The 16,021-nt window shown below is 46.1% G+C and overlaps 1 protein-coding gene and 1 long non-coding RNA gene across 3 annotated transcripts in view; one reads left to right on the top strand and one right to left on the bottom strand.

Moving 5' to 3' along the window:
* Positions 1–16,021, top strand: part of LOC135896317 (uncharacterized) — a 150,943-nt gene that overhangs the window by 111,235 nt on the left and 23,687 nt on the right. The window contains exon 1 of one of the 2 annotated variants that reach the window (XR_010562667.1): positions 10,950–11,185. The exons of the other annotated variant lie outside the window; for it this stretch is intronic. This is a non-coding gene — a long non-coding RNA (uncharacterized lncRNA). Of the gene's footprint in view, positions 1–10,949; positions 11,186–16,021 lie in introns of those variants that run through there. 2 annotated transcript variants of the gene reach the window in all.
* The window catches only part of LOC135896316 (uncharacterized), a 34,972-nt gene that overhangs the window by 14,163 nt on the left and 4,788 nt on the right, over positions 1–16,021 (bottom strand). The window lies entirely within an intron of this gene.

Genomic DNA, 16,021 nt, shown 5'->3' with positions numbered 1-16,021 from the left:
AAAGGCAGGAAAGAGAATGTCTCTGCCACAGAAATCAGTACAGTATGTGGGTAGTACACTCAATGGAGTAAGTGATGGCAATACCTCGTGGTAGTTGTATTAGAGATAATTTATTTACATTGGTTTTATTTTCATCGTATCACTGATAGGGTATTCCTCACCTATAAATGAGAATGCTACAGCTTTGAAAAAAAAAAAGCCTGGAGAGGAACAAGAGAAGAACAAATTGACTGCTATTCTGTGCGCTTGTCAAGTTCTGCCATCTTTGTGTTTTCATCCAATCGGAGAAAGCGCAGCTACCTTCTGAGCCAATCGGAGCCGACGAGATGGCGATTTGGACAATGTGCTGGTGTTCGACACTGTCTCAAATAGCAGAAGTCCCGATGCACCTTTCATCCGAGCATCTCGATTCACGAGGTGAAGCCGAGAAAGCACGATCGCAACTGGCCAATCTCCATAATTGCGCTGGAGGCTGTCGCCTGCCACTGCCTCTTGCACTTTGGACGAAACTGTTCCCATTTTTTTTTAGACTTTTCAATGTATAGTTCTTTCTTGCCCCCGTCCCCAGCCTCCTTACCCCCGACCCTCCTTTCCCTCTTTATTTATTTTTTTTAGTTCTATTTCTTCGTTCTAGCAACGCTGAAAGCTCCGGAGTGTAGCTGGTTCCATCGAGAATCAGCATATGTAACTTTTAATAACCATTTCTCCGTTTTTACCCAGCGTTACCACAAATAAACCAGGAAGGTTGCAACACACTAGAGAGCAAAAGCAGAGATCCGCAAGCCTCCTGCCACTGCTATTTCTAAACTCTCTGAGGTCTCAAAACAGTGCTCACGATGCCGTTGGAAATGAGCGCTTCAATTTCACCGGCGCCAGCGCACAGCCACTTTCGGATTTCCGTCACGAAGCCAAACAAGCCAGCGTTCGAGGCTATTCGATCGCCGCTGATACGTTCCAAGCCAAACGAGCCCTCGCGGAGGAAGCAATACAAGATCGAGCCGAACAGGCCGAGTGATAGACGTTGTAGCTGAAGAAGAAAATGAGAGAGAGAGAGAGACTAACGAAACGAAACCGCGCGAAGTCTGAGAGAGGGTATAAATGTGAGGGAAAGGAGCATGCGTTCGATGCGACGCATGCGCATTGACGTGCATTGTACTCTCCATTCCCAACCGCCTGCTTTTCGAGGTCACGGCCGCTCCGTCTGTCGTTTGCAGACGGGCGCCATTTTCCGTCCTCCTCCTCCTCCTCCGCGAATTCCCTCGCCCATCGCTTCCTCCCTCTTCCACTTCCTCCGCATTTCGCGTTCGTTTTGTTTTTGCGCGCCTATGTTTCCGCTTCGTGCGATCCCTTCCCTCTTTCGTTCTTTCTTTCTTCCGCTCTTTCAGTTCGTCTTATCCGTGGATTGTGCTGCTCGTGTTTGCTCTTTCCTTTCGGCTCGAAGAAAAAAAAGAAAGACGAGCTATGGATCGATTTCAAGCCGTTTATGGCTTCTTTCTTTCTATATGCACATCTTTTTATTTGTTTATTTCTTTCGCTGCTGTGTAACGCAGAGCCTCCGACTGCTCGGTGCACGCGTTACGCGTTACAGAGTCGAGGTGTCTATTTATAGAAATTCGCGGCAGGCTTCTTTGCGCCCATTTCGACGGCTCTCAGTGGGCACTCCCGACGCAAGGAATCCGTAGACGTTAGGGATACTTTCAGCATGTTTGAAGTGCACCGATAGGAATCCTTGCTCCTGCCACACGTTATTCAAATGACGTTTTAAGCGTGGAGATATTCTATTTGGCCAGAACTGAACTGATATGAATGAAACTAGTTTTGCTGAATAGGCGTTTGATTACAGCCGCAGATAGTAAAGGAAGTAATGAATTAAATTATGTCGATCACTCGTGCTTTGAGAATTCTGAAGAGGTTAACATTATAATGAGTACGTGAGTGGCATGGTGGAAAAAAAAGGAAAAAGAAAAGGGCACACTTTTGATGACACCACATTAAAATTCAATCAAGAAAGATTATGTTGTATCCAATCTTTTATTGACTTATAAGCTGCTTTATCCCACGACAATGTGAAATTCGCAGTGTAATGTCAACGTTATTAACGCTGTAGTATGTAAGGCGCAATACTTGTTAAGCAATCAATCTCGCCCTTTTTACACCCGTCATGATAACGCTTCTCTGCCAAGTGAACGCAAGTAGAGTTTCGGGATATATTCTACCAGGCTATGGTGCTGGGCTTAGCACGAGGTCGCGGGATCGAATCCCGGCCACGGCTGGCGCACTTCGATAGGGGCTAAAATGCGAAAACACCTCTCTACTTAGATTTAGGTGCACGTTAAAGAACTATAGGTGTTCTGAATTTCAGGAGTCCCCGACTACTGCATGCCTCATAATCAAATCGTGGTTTTGGCACGTAAAACTTCATAATATAATCGATATATTCTACTAGTCTACACGCCGTTGCGCATGTTACCTGGACGTTGGTAGGATTCGCGACTTCTAGACACGCATTCCGCAGAATACAGAAAGACCAAATGATCACGTGTGGTGTGCAAATGTTGTAACGATCAATTTCTATCCTTCCCTCTTTTCGTGATTTCATCGGACGCCGTCTCGATGTCGTTATTGCAGGCATCGTCCGCTTGGTGCGAGGGATGAAAACAAAAGGAGCGTTCAACAACTTATATAGGGATCGACCTTAACAAAATACTTGTCAACTTATCCCGGCGTTATAGTGAAGTTCAAATAGTACAGAAGCCCTCGACTGCAGCATATCTCACGTATTCTTTGTGAATACGTTATCTATCTATCTATCTATCTATCTATCTATCTATCTATCTATCTATCTATCTATCTATCTATCTATCTATCTATCTATCTATCTATCTATCTATCTATCTATCTATCTATCTATCTATCTATCTATCTATCTATCTATCTATCTATCTATCTATCTATCTATCTATCTATCTATCTATCTATCTATCTATCTATCTATCTATCTATCTATCTATCTATCTATCTTAAACCGATCCATGCGCCACCTACCAACAAATTGATTTTGCATGCAACGAGCAAAAAAAAACAGCGCTAAACGACGGGACGAGTGAAGGGACACAGACAACGGCGCTGTTTAGTCGTTTAACGTCGTTTAGCGCTGTTTTTTTTGCTCGTAATCATGAACCAACTAGCCCAAATGCGTACTCTTTTGCAGTGATTTTGCATGTTTTCTTGTCTCTTTAGTGTGCCTCTTTGCATGACCAGATTCCTTCTTTTCTCAGGAACAGCAAGCAGAACAGAAGAAACGAAAACGCGAGTGAGAAAAAAAAAACAGAACCGTGTCGAAGCGATAGCCAGAAAAAAATAGGAAGGAGCGAAAGTGATTCATGTCGGCTGCCCGACGGTTTCCGCGGCCACGCAACCGACACGGCATGTTTACTCAAACGCGCCCCCGAAGCAGCAGCAGACGACGACGCCCGCTGGGTGAGGAGTGCAACGGCGCACCGGATGCCGGGTCGCTGTCGTCTGCTTCTTCAGCAGCCGGCACCACCACGCCTTCGAATCGCGAGGAATTGCATTGGTTGCTGCTGCAGTCGCTACTGCAGCTTGTGGATGACTACTGTGCATTCCTTTCGATCATGTGTTTAGACAGGCGCTTTTGCTGTTTCCACAGGGCAATCTCCACTCACTCGACGGCACCAATAATAAATAAATCAACCAATTAATCAATCAATCAATCAATCAATTTATCAACGTTCCGAACAACCCGGTGGTCCATGTTTCGGAAACTAAAAGCGCAAGACAGACGAGGACGAAGGAAAAGAAGAACACGACACTGGCGCTGTATAACCTAGTGGTCTTGGTACTGGTGCACTTGAGAATTGATATCAGATACATGCAGATATACACATGGTGACCCAACTATCATGCACCAAGATTTTAAAATACGAAAATGTGACGTAGCTGGACAGAGCCAAGGTAACGTTGTTTGCCGTCGCTTGGAGATACTAAGAGATATTTTTTTGCATTCCGCCTAGTAATATAATTAGTCTGAATTAATTAATCAACTTCTCAAATATTACAATTAGGTGAAAAGCGCCAATGACAAAATTGTAGACCAACATGAAAAACTCCTGATACAGCTTTCTCTTGCTCAATGCATGCTACAAACAAGTATTTTTCCGAGCGAAAGAAGCCCGCGAATAGAGCAAATTGCCGCGCGCGGCAATGTGAGCACCTAAACCCCATAATGTTTTTTTTTTAATTGCTATACAGGCAAACAAAAACAAATAGGGAAACAGAAAATGGCGAGGTGAACGTAAAAGGAAGATAATCATACAGCACTATCATCTACATACTATATACGAAACACGGGAAATATGAAATATGTCAACGCACGCAGAACTATTAGATGCATTTTGAAGTCGAGCCACAGGACAGTCTCTAATGCAACAAGGCCGCTCAGAAAATGTGGAATGTTGCCTGGTGTACACTTGCAGCGCGAAACATTGCACATGATCAAGGAGCTTTGGACAATGTACAATGCCCTGAACCACCTAACCAAGGACCAAGGAACAGAAGGTCGGACTTAATACGTCTTAATCTTAGAGGTGTGAGTTGAGGTACACTTGAGAGGGCTGGACTGTGTTAGCCCGAACGCCAAAAGCTGCGCTTGAAAATAGATATCAATTTATTTTGGACGCGTTCAATGAGGTCACAATCAGATTTACACGTTGCTTCCCAAGCTATACAGACACATATGCTCTTGTAGTTGAAGGTACACAGTATCATACAATTTCAGAAAGGCAACAGGGGAGTGAAAGTCATGGGACATACGACAAACAATACCAAGAGTGTGACGGGTACGTTGTTTCGCATATTTAGCGTGTAGAGAGAAGCTTTGTTATTTTATTGAAGTACACACGAAGTCCTTTCATTTCATCGACCCTGGGAAATGGACCGTCCCGAAGGGCAAACGGAAATTTCACGTGGTGTGTTTTCCGCGTATAACTTAATACCAGTATTTTAAAATCATTTGAATTGAATTGAATTGAATTTTATTTTTCGTTCATTCAAACGAGGGTAGACTGAGACTAAAGGCATAAAGCCTGACAAATGTCTCAGCCCCCGCGTACGACAGGTTTGACAGCAGGTCACACACATATGCACAATTTTGCGCGTTACAACAGCGTTGGTTACTGTGAAAATTCATGGTGATTCGATTCTTCAAATATAGGGTACAGTGTACAACAACGGCTAAGCGCAAGTAAGTATTTGAGATGCTAATGGTATGATAAAATTGTACAATTATACATGAAATAAACGTCAGCTAAATTATGGAGCAATATGCAGCAACAACATGCGCAAAAAAAGAAAAGAAACATCATAATTGTGTGCCAAAAGTAATAAAACAATGGGAACAATACGTGGATGCAAACATATTTGTGTTAATACAAAAGCCAACAATAGATATTAAATGAAATATGTGAACTGTGAGAGTAGGTTGTTGTCACTGCACCAGTGTCTGCACCATGATAATAATATTAAAGGAACTACATATATGTAACAACAACCACCAGGAACTTTTCACTAGACGTGAATATCCACCGCTGCTTTTCTGCGTATGTTTAGTTCCTCTCCCATCTCTCTGCTCATGTTCGCATGCACATGAATGTGCACACATGCTCGCACATGCACAGTTCCGTGGGTGGTCCTGGGAGATGATGAAAGCGAAGGCATTATATGTCCCATGAGGCAGAACATCCGATCTAATCAAGCGATGGTTGGAAAAAACATGGCCGACGGCGCTAGTAGTGAAAACGCGTCAGAAAATTCTCGGAGTGACATCACATTTCTCAGGGATGTTCGTGCAGACAAGGTAAACTAATGGCTTTGAAAGGAAAATTTGGTACATTTGGGTCTTGGTGAAAATCGGACCTGGGTCTCACGGGTGCCGCACGAGTACGCTTCCCTGACGCCACGTCAGGTTCGTAGTTAAGACTGACTAAAATGTGTGTGCCTTAGTGCTTGCGTCACTGCACATGTCACGTCACAGCCATGTGGCTGCGACGTCAGAGTAAGGTGACTTATGGTTGAGTAAAGCGAATTAAAGTGAATTAAAGTGGATCAAAGTTGATTAAAGCAGATTAAGCTTGGTACAAATTAGAGCAAGTCGGATTAAGGTGGATTAAGGTTGGTACAAATTAGAGCAAGGTGGATTAAGGTAGAGTTGTGATAAACGCGTGACAATGTATGAAGTCACATATCGTGGACGTAACCAGTTAATTAGAGTAGTACAAATGCTCTCCTGTATTTAGCTTTTTTTGTCGCTGTAGTAACGAGCGCGCTGATAGATTTCTGTACCATGCTTGACTAGAATTGAGCACGAAGAATGAATTAACTGTTCGATCAGCGATAATGAAACCACGTGGTATGCACATGCACCACAATCACCGCGCGGGTCTATCGCGAGAAAATGCTCATGCGTCACACATCTATCATGTGTTCGGGATTGCGAGCTTTATACCAAAATGTAGATATTTTCACCACTGTTACTCTCCATTGCCCGTATAGTATTTATGTCGGTTTCAGCAGCAATAGAGTCAGCTAGCAAGCAACCAATTAGGTTTGATACGTCTTAGTTCTTAACTGCCTTACGTAAATTGTCTCCGTAGAAAAGATGTGCGATGTCGGAGGTGTCATTGTGCAATTATTTTGCAGAGACAACCGCGCAGTTCCGCGCGGTTCACCAGGTGAGGTACGAAATGCGTTAGATTGAAATTAGCTCGTTCGACTACCCACGATCAAAACCGACATCCCTGTTTTGTGTTTTGCCGTCGCAGTTTCTAAGCCAGGCAACACACACACACGCACACGCACGCACGCACACTCACTCACTCACTCACTCACTCACTCACTCACTCACTCACTCACTCACTCACTCACTCACTCACTCACTCACTCGCTCGCTCGCTCACTCACTCACTCACTCACTCACTCACTCACTCACTCACTCACTCACTCACTCACTCACTCACTCACTCACTCACTTTTAATGAAGGTCAAAGTTGTTTTATTTGAATTTTCCGAAACCCCAGCGCCAGTATTATTTCGTATTTAGACCGTCGTCCCTCTGTAAACGTTCTTACAGCATGCTAATTTCAGCCTTTAGCTCGTTTAGAATGCAATGCAGTCGATCCTTGCCAATTAAAAAAGAAAGGTTAACTAGGCCCGAGCGCGGATGCAGTCAAAGTCCATGACGGCATGGCATCGACGCGACGTCACTACATCTCTTTCCCGAGCCTTTTATCACGGTAAGAGTCGCTTTGCTGGTACTCTAGACGTTTTGCTGGCACTGTATACAGACGGCAATATACTTAAGAGAACTCAAATACACTTTCTTCATAGTGCCCCTTTAACCCTCACTTCAACCGGACTCGTCTCTACACACGTAGAAGGAGATGCGAAGCGAATGCTGGGAGTCACAGACGCACGCAGAGGTCGTCTGGCTCAATGTCGAGGGAGCGTTACCCTGCAAGCGAGCTTGCGCTGCAAAGCGCATCACGACAAACGGAGAACAACATCTCCGTTTGACGGGTAGGTGTGGCCCAATGGACGCTGATTGCGGTTCGTTCCGCGTTCATCGTTAAACAGAGCTAATCGCAAAAGCGTCGGAACGCGTTCGCCATATCCGTTCGGTGTCGTCTGCCGGACGGACGCGGTAGGCTTAGCTGGAGGGAGGGGCACGCAATACTCCACTCTGTCTGGAGCGTTGAACGAGAGTTTGGGGTCTACAGCGCAGAGGAGCGGCCGTTAAAAGGCGCCCGCGCGGAAGCCACGAATCAATGAAGATCTCCGCGGAGGCCTAATCACCGGCTCTAATGACAGATTATGCAGGGGGGTAGAACGATGCACGCACGTCGTCTGCTAGGACGGCACGCGAGATCGTGTATATACTACGCACACAAGCGCGGCAGCACGCCTATGTAATTGACGGTCTCCGTTTCCGGTGCGGGACTTCTTGGTCAAGTGCTCGTCGAATATGGCCCGGCCCTGGCGGCTAATATGAATGGCGAGCGTCTCGGGTGTATTGGCAGAGTTGATGCACGTTCTGCAACAGCCTCCAGTGCGGCCGTATAGTTGTCTGGCTGTGAGTTCTTTGGGGTGACGTCTGTCGTGTCGTCCTCCATTATGGAAAGCAAGTGGTTTTCGTTGTATGTTCGTGCTCGCCTTTCGTCGATTTATTCCGCTCCGATTGATCGAAGAAATAGGGAGGCCGATTTCTTTTTTTTTTATTGGTGTTTCCTTCGCGTGTATAGTACGTTTCTCTGCGTGCATGCGTGCGTGCGTGCGTGATGGAGAACGTTTATACCGGAGCCTGCAAATTTATATTTTTTGATAAAGTGCGTTTGAAAAGTTCATAACGTCTGTTAATCTTGTCTTTCGGAAATTTTCAACTTATTATGGTTTGTTCAATTATTATTATTATTATTATTATTATTATTATTATTATTATTATTATTATTATTATTATTAAGAATAATTGTTCGTTTGTTTGTTTTTTAAACAGATGCTGACGGCACCGTCGCAGCACTTTCGTGACGTCACTTTTTCTTAATGCTGTCTATATAGGACTAAGTTGGCACGCGCCCAACTATAGCAAAAGTTCGTATATTTGTATTTGCGTTAAACGCGCTCAATATCAGGCCTGAGCGACAAGTTCGCAGGCTAGGACGCCGAGATTACTTCGATTAAACGAAAACAAAGACAACAGCCTGGCGTACGTAATACGTCTAATAGGCATCTTTCATCCTACAATAAAGGAAATGACATACACTGGGTCATCCATTACGCGCTCTTTATACCCTAGAAGCTTCTTGAGTATGTTCGTCTGTGCGTCTGTGAGTGCGCGCTTCTGTCCGGCCACGCTCGGACGTGTGTCCTAGAGGATGAGGGCGGCGGAAATAACACACAAGAGCCGAAAGAGCGCGCTTAAAATAAAAACTGGTCGTTTCGTCCCTCTCGGAGTTAACGGCCTGCTGTTCCGGTTGACGTGACGCGGTGGCCAGATGGGCGGGGCCTAATTGCCGGGGCATCCGTTCTCCGAGTGATTCGTCGCGACCGAAAAACGGTACTAAAGTAATGCGTCTCTGCCTCGACGAGATGGGGACTAAAAAGAGCCTTTTTTTTCGGATGACCCCTCGCGTGCACTCTTTTATTATGGCGCCGCATGTTCCGTTTCGGTTGACGTCTGACCCACATCGCGCTGAGGTTTGCATTCGAAACCTCTTCCGTCGATCCAAACATCGTAACAGGCCAGAAAAGTATATGGCGGTTGGATGATACGCACATTCTGTTTTTTCTATTGTCTGTCTTACTGTATTGATAGCCGGAAGAAAACGATATATATGTGGTCACTCAAAGGTAAGCGTTAAGGTCACCGATAACGGGGCAATTGGAACTGATTACGATGGTTAGTCACTACGACAATGGCGACTTCGCTACGACACAAGCACAATTCCTGCTCTATGCTTCTCAAATTTATGATTGCGGTTATTAACCCCACGTTAGGTTGTGTTGACGAGCAGAGGAGTATATATAGAATGCGCAATGTGGATAATCCACTTCGCCGGCATTTAGGCAGCTCCAACATAAAGCGTGCTTTGCCTCATAGCTTTATTGTACTGCGACGAAGCCATCAAGTAGTCTCGAAGGCAGAGTTTTGCGAGTGCTGATCGGGCTTCCCGACACACAACGACCCAGCTAGCCGACGCATTAATTAACTGGCGCACTAGTGAGGGTCTCGAACGCATCGGCGTCCAAAACCCCCACGTCGATGCGAATGAGAAATAAGAACTTTAGTTAGTGTATAACCACCAATTATAAGAGTAGGTCCCCATTACCAGATCTAGTACACTGTGTTTGGCTACAGCTGTTGCACACCTTGCGCTGTTATTTAACAGTTAGTGCTGATTGTGCGAGAAAGGAAGCGAGCTTAACACGGTATAAGCGTGGCCACAGAGTGGATATCCCACTTCTGGTGGAGGGGAAAAAAAGTATTGTAGAAGGCGACTTCGAGGAACGCTTCAGGCGCACTCACAACACAGGTAGGAAGAGTTCACGTGGAAGCCGAACTAACTGTGCACTCAAACTAAATCAGTCATCACTGGGATCAAAGCTTGGAAGTTTGTTGCACGTCGACGTTTTACTTACTTTCCAAAGCACTTCACCTACAAGAATACCAAAAGAAAGAAGTACTATCGATTACAAAGTCCCAGGCAAATGCACGGGCAGACAAACTTTTTGCAGTGTATTCGTGTTTGTAGCTCGGAGCGAAGCTTCGTGACCCGGCAGACTAGTTTGCGGACATGGAGTGGTGCTAGGGGGGGGGAGGGAGGGTGCAGGCGAGAGCACCCCAGCCCTCTCGTAGTTGACGATCATGTCTATGTCTGTAACCCCTCTTATTTTATCAATTCCTCCCCTGCTTTGTTCCACCAGTACCCTATACATACATTGCTTATCTCTACTGCTGACCAGTTAATGTTTGCATCCTCTTTGAATACCAGTGCTTCTTGAAAGTGGGCGTTCCCTACGAATATTGCTGTGTGAATATCTTGGCAATGCGTTTCAACATGCCGAGCCGTTTCCTGATTTCAGCGACTAGTGCGCTTCTGGCGGTTACCGAGGTCGAAGAGTGTCGGAACGATATGAAACACACTGCGGCGGTTTATAAGTTTAGATAATGATCGATTATTAAAGAAAGACAGAATTCACGCAGAAATCAATGAGCAGTCGCGTTTCCATCCCACATTTTTTTTTTTTATTATTTCCTCTCATGTAAGCTGGCGGCGCGAAAGGTGGCTGACAATAGCTGCTGGTTTTGGCTGCGCTTTTATCGCTTATCTCTGCTCGTCGCCTCGCCACACTCGATCGCCAGTTTCGTGGTACGACGGTATCGTGTATCTGTCTGGGCCTTGTCACTGATTAAAAAAAAAAAAACACGGAGGTGCGAAAAACGTGAAACGGAAAAAGTTTACAATTGAGACGTCTGGGGGAAACGGAACGCCGATGTGCTGCATTGGACGAGTCATAAGTCGGGCTGTCTCATTCCCTATGCCATCGCTGTGCTGCTACAATTCCGGACAAAGCAGTATGCCGCCATGTTCTTTCGCTTCCCCAAAGACGACAGGTAAGCAGATATTAGCAGTACGACGGCATAGCCATCGATGCAACGTTACAAGGGCAACCCATCTGGCATTTCACATTATAAGTTCCAGTGTATCCCTTTCTGTACTGTGTTCCTGGAGTTGCCCTTCTTACTGTTATCGGTACATATACATATAAGTGTTCGTGATATCGTTTGCACAAAGCGGGGTTAACTGCCTTACTGACTCATTTATGTCTGACGATACGCAAAACAACTCGATAGATATACGACATGGGCCGCAGTGCGGTGTTCTGTAATGATCACACTTATACCTGAGATTATTTAAGGCGCGCTTAATCTATCTGCGCAAGCCCTTTTGCATAGGTGATTCGTCTGCCTTTTGAACATCTGTATACGACCATATGAGCACTTCGAAACGTCTTGCCGACAAAAAAAAGTCATGATTTAACATATTGAGGGTAAACGCAATGCTTGTTCAATGCGAAAGAAACGCCAAAATTATAGTCCCACTTCCACATTCCTGAATTCTTTAATTACACCGTGCACGACTTGTTGCTTGTGGTACGCCGTTGAATCAGAACCATGGCCTGTCGTTCACCTTGCTTTTTATCTAGACTGCGTAAATTCAGAAAACAAGTGGTTCACTTATGAGCGAAGTTACCAACTCAATGCTGTTTGCATCTGCGTCTAAACGTGCGATACTAGTAACATGTGATTCTTCTGCTAGTAAGGTTTTCATGTGTTGCACTTGACGAAGTCGCTGTTGTGTGCCGCGTGTCCCATATTGAAGGCAAACGAACAGCCCACTGTGCTTGCTGGTTGGAGCACTTCTGTATTCACTTGTGTACTAATTATGCGCTGTTATAGAACAATGATTATGTATTTTCTTGGTTAAGTGAGATATGTGCCAATAAGAAAACAGGCAGTTGAACTATTACTTGTGCCAAGTTTTGACTGATTGCATGATCAGTGGCTGTCCATCACTTAGTAAGGCTTTGTAGTTCATGGCTTTGCGCGCCTGTGGTTGTATTATTTAAAAGACGTTAGCGCCTGCGAGAGGGTCGGGTTGCTCTGCGGACGCTCTGCAGTCTAGCGTCACCGCACAGCCAGCGTGACTGTCGCCATTGGCCACGCTTTGGCGAGGCTAGAACATGTCCTGTAGTCGTACACAACTTAAGCCTGCAGTGAAGCCCCACCCACGCCCTCATAACCGCCAGCCACTGTTCCTCTGCGAGGCTGCAAATAATTCGTATGTCAAGCTCTCCCTGTTACCTAAATAAGGGAATAACCCCAAAAATTAAATTATTAGCGTATAATTTTATACGTTTTCAGTCGTGCATTATAGTCTAACAGTGAAAGCCTAGATCTTTATTGAAGTGGAATAAAACCTTGGTTCGCTGCAGCTATTTATTGCCAAGTTTCACTTCAGTTGGCGGTGAAGTTTAATTAATAAAACGGGCTCAGCAATGGAATGTGAACTGTGCCGTGGACTTTTGAAGAGTGAAATGCTCAGACTCCATACACTTTGTCCATGTCTGTTGCACACTTCATCGCTTCTGCCGATGAAAAGACTCTCCAAGAACAGCAGACGCTCTGGAGGTATCAAGCACGACCCCATATTGAATATGTCGCGTGACGACGATTTGTTCGCTTCTGTGATTGGCTGGCGGACTAACGCAACTCCGCGCGGTTTGTGTGCCTTGATTGCCAACTGCTTTTTTTTTTTACGTTTGTATCCTACTATAAAGGGAAAATCAGACATCCACCCGTTTGTAGCAATTGCTACAAAGGAAACCCATACGGGCTCCTCGAAAGAAAAGCCTCAGAGTTGAAGAAAAATTCAATCAATCAGACATCCACCCCTTGTAGCAATTGCTACAAACGGGTGTATGTCTGATTTTCCCTTTATCAATTACTTCTCTCCACCTCGCGGGTTACCGCAGAACTACTACGTCAGTATTTTAAGTAGTAGCTTAGCGCAAATAAAACCACGAACACAAGGGAGACAGACAAGGACAAGGACCTTGTGTTCGTGGTTTTATTTGCGCTAAGCTACTACTTCAAATATGGACGACCAACTAGCCCAACAGTCAACTCTACTACGTCAGGCCTACTATAAACATGAACAAGCGGGAGTAGAACACGTCCTACCTTGCGCCAGAGCCGCTAGACCAGAATGCATCGCGCGCCAGCGTGGCTGGCCGGCCCACAGTTCGTGTGCAATGAAGAGATCGCTCCGAGTTCGCGGCTTTGCCCAAACGAAAATGCACTCGCTCGCCGCGCCCAGGTGCGCATGCGCTGCTGCGTCAACAGCACACTACTGAGCTGTTCTGCGGGTGACGTTGAACGCGCTCAACTGTGCAGGAGCTAAATTTCGCAATTCCAACACGAAATTCTAAAGGCCAGTTACCGCCTGACGAAGAAAGATCTCGATTGAAAACACTGCTCCGCAGGTCTCGCACGAACTTTTCTGCGGATTTCCTCCCGTAGCGTGTTAGCCGTCGTCTGCTACGGCATGCCCACCACCGGCGGCGCCACCGTCGAGGCCGCGCCGAGCGGAGGAGGAGGGAAGTGAAGTGAGTGTCCATCTCCGCACTTAGTAAGCACTTTAAGTAAGTTAGCACTTTGGGAGATTGAGGGGCTTTAAATTTTCAGCGATCCTAGCGTCACCGGCGTGACGTATCCGACTTACGCCGGCCGCTGGCCTGGCACGCTGGAGACGCCGGACTGTATCCGCGCCTTATCCGATGCGAAAGCAGTAAACGTAGCAGAATCTAGACGTTATTTTGGTTGAGGACGACAACATGGTTTATAACTGTGCACGTAATCAGTATTGACTATTGAATTGCGGGCGCGCTCTTGGGACGACAATAATTAGCGTTCTTGTTTTCGTTCTGAGCACTGGAACTGTAAAAAAAAGAAAAAAGAATGAAGAGCAGAACTACAAGAATGGGCACAGAGAGCTGTTTCACGGGAATAAATTTATAAACCAGCCAAGCACGTTTCTGAAGCCTCGTAACCTGAACGTATTAGCACAACGTGTACGTTTCAAAAAGACACGTGCAGAAGAAAGAAAGAAAGAAACGTAAAGAAAAGTGGGAGCACAATAAAAAGAAGCCGACGAAACGCAAGATCCAGTTTCAAAATGCTGATCTGTCAACAGCGCTCCAGGGGAACTGCTGTTAGCGAGTTTAAACGAGACCTCGTGTGCCAGAGTGGTTTTCAGTGGTCGCTACCCGCATTCAGTCCGATTACTCGACCAAGATCAAAAGCAGCGAAGCGAACAAAACAAAACAAAAACGCATAAACGTGGGAGCTGGGTTAATGACAGCGTTACGGACAAGAAGCAGCTCTCGCCATCCGCTTCGGAAGCAGGGCTCTCTCTCTCTCTCTCTCTGCACGTGGCCGTGTGCAGAGCCGGTCATAAACCTTGCATACGTTTCACCCTCACCCCTGTCCCTTTAACACTCCCCTTCCCGAAAAACTCTCTCATCTCTCCGAATCTCGTTGCCACCACCGGCATCAAGGTTGATGCATTTCCTATCTCTCCCCCACTTTCGCTCTCTCCCTCCATTGGCAGTGGTTTTCTCCTCTCCAGAGCGCGGGGTTTAAGCAAGGCAAGCTGGCGGGTGCCGAAGCATGCCTGTTCCATTCGCCTGGCGTTCAGCGAAGCCTCTCCGTCAACGGCAACATTCGCGAACCAAAAAAAAAAAAAGAGAAAGAAAAGAAAGGGCTCACGCAACAACCCCCGCCCGTTCCATCGGCACACCGAGCTGCCATCAACGTCGCTTTAAGGCCGGCTAGAGCACGGGTCCTGTCTCTTAACGAACGCTCGCACGACCGATATATCCTCCTCTGCAGCTCCAACACCAGCAACAACAGCGAGAGGGGAAACAAAACGGAAACAAGTGAAGTGCGATGCGATGAAGCAAAAGCAACAAAAGAAAGCCCAGTAAGGACTGGCAGCCCTGTAAATGTCGGAGCTATGAGGGAAAGGGAAAGGAGAAAGGGAGAAGGGCGATTGAAAAGACGGCGCCATAAACATGAGCGTTATAAACGTAAGTCACACATACGCATAAGAACACGGTGGAGGGGCTTGCAGCGGCCGGCGTGAGACGTGCAGGGACGTGTTCGCTCCGTTTGCAGAAGGCTGTTTTGCACGACAGCAGACGACGCAGACGAAGCGGCGTTTGGGAAGGCCGAGCGAAGATGCGGGGCACCAGGATTGAAGGCTCGGAGGGCAGGCGTAATGCGGACGAAGTTTAAATGCATGCAGCGTTCCCAAATCTGCGCGGCTGTGTAGTCGCCTGGTCGACAAACTCGAGTTCGTAAAGACGCGTTGAGCTTTTGAAAGACAGAAAGTCTGAGAAGACTTTGAAATTTCGTTATCTTGATCGGGGGCTTCGAACTCGGCAATTCAAAGTTTGGCTATAGTAGGACTGCGGATCGTTCATAAGCGTATTATAAACTGCACTACAGCAATAGTATTTATCTCTACAAAACTTCCTCGAGGTAACAGTTGATCAAAATGGTTCTAGACACTCCTTAGGCTTGTAACCTTATTGCAGTAGAGCAGAAAGTAGGGCTAGTCGGTGGATGTTCATCTTGTAGAAAGAGGGGTAATTTGCTAAAAACACAAGGGCAACAGAAGTATAAACCTACCTACGTAGGCTCTGTGTTCTCTACTTCGTCCACAAATATTGCCTGTAGGTAGTCCATGCTTCTTATAAAGGTCTATAAGCGCTCTATGAGCCTCCAAAATATTTTTGGACGAGATAGCGTGTATAAAAGCCAACTTGTTTGTGACACTCAAAAGTTGACATCCAGTCGCGGAAGCGAGCTCTGGCCTTCATCTGG

This window comes from Dermacentor albipictus, chromosome 6 (genome assembly GCF_038994185.2).
Source record: "Dermacentor albipictus isolate Rhodes 1998 colony chromosome 6, USDA_Dalb.pri_finalv2, whole genome shotgun sequence".
NCBI lineage: Eukaryota > Metazoa > Arthropoda > Arachnida > Ixodida > Ixodidae > Dermacentor > Dermacentor albipictus.
Note: the sequence above shows the minus strand (reverse complement) of the source record. Positions and strands in the feature narration are given on the sequence as shown.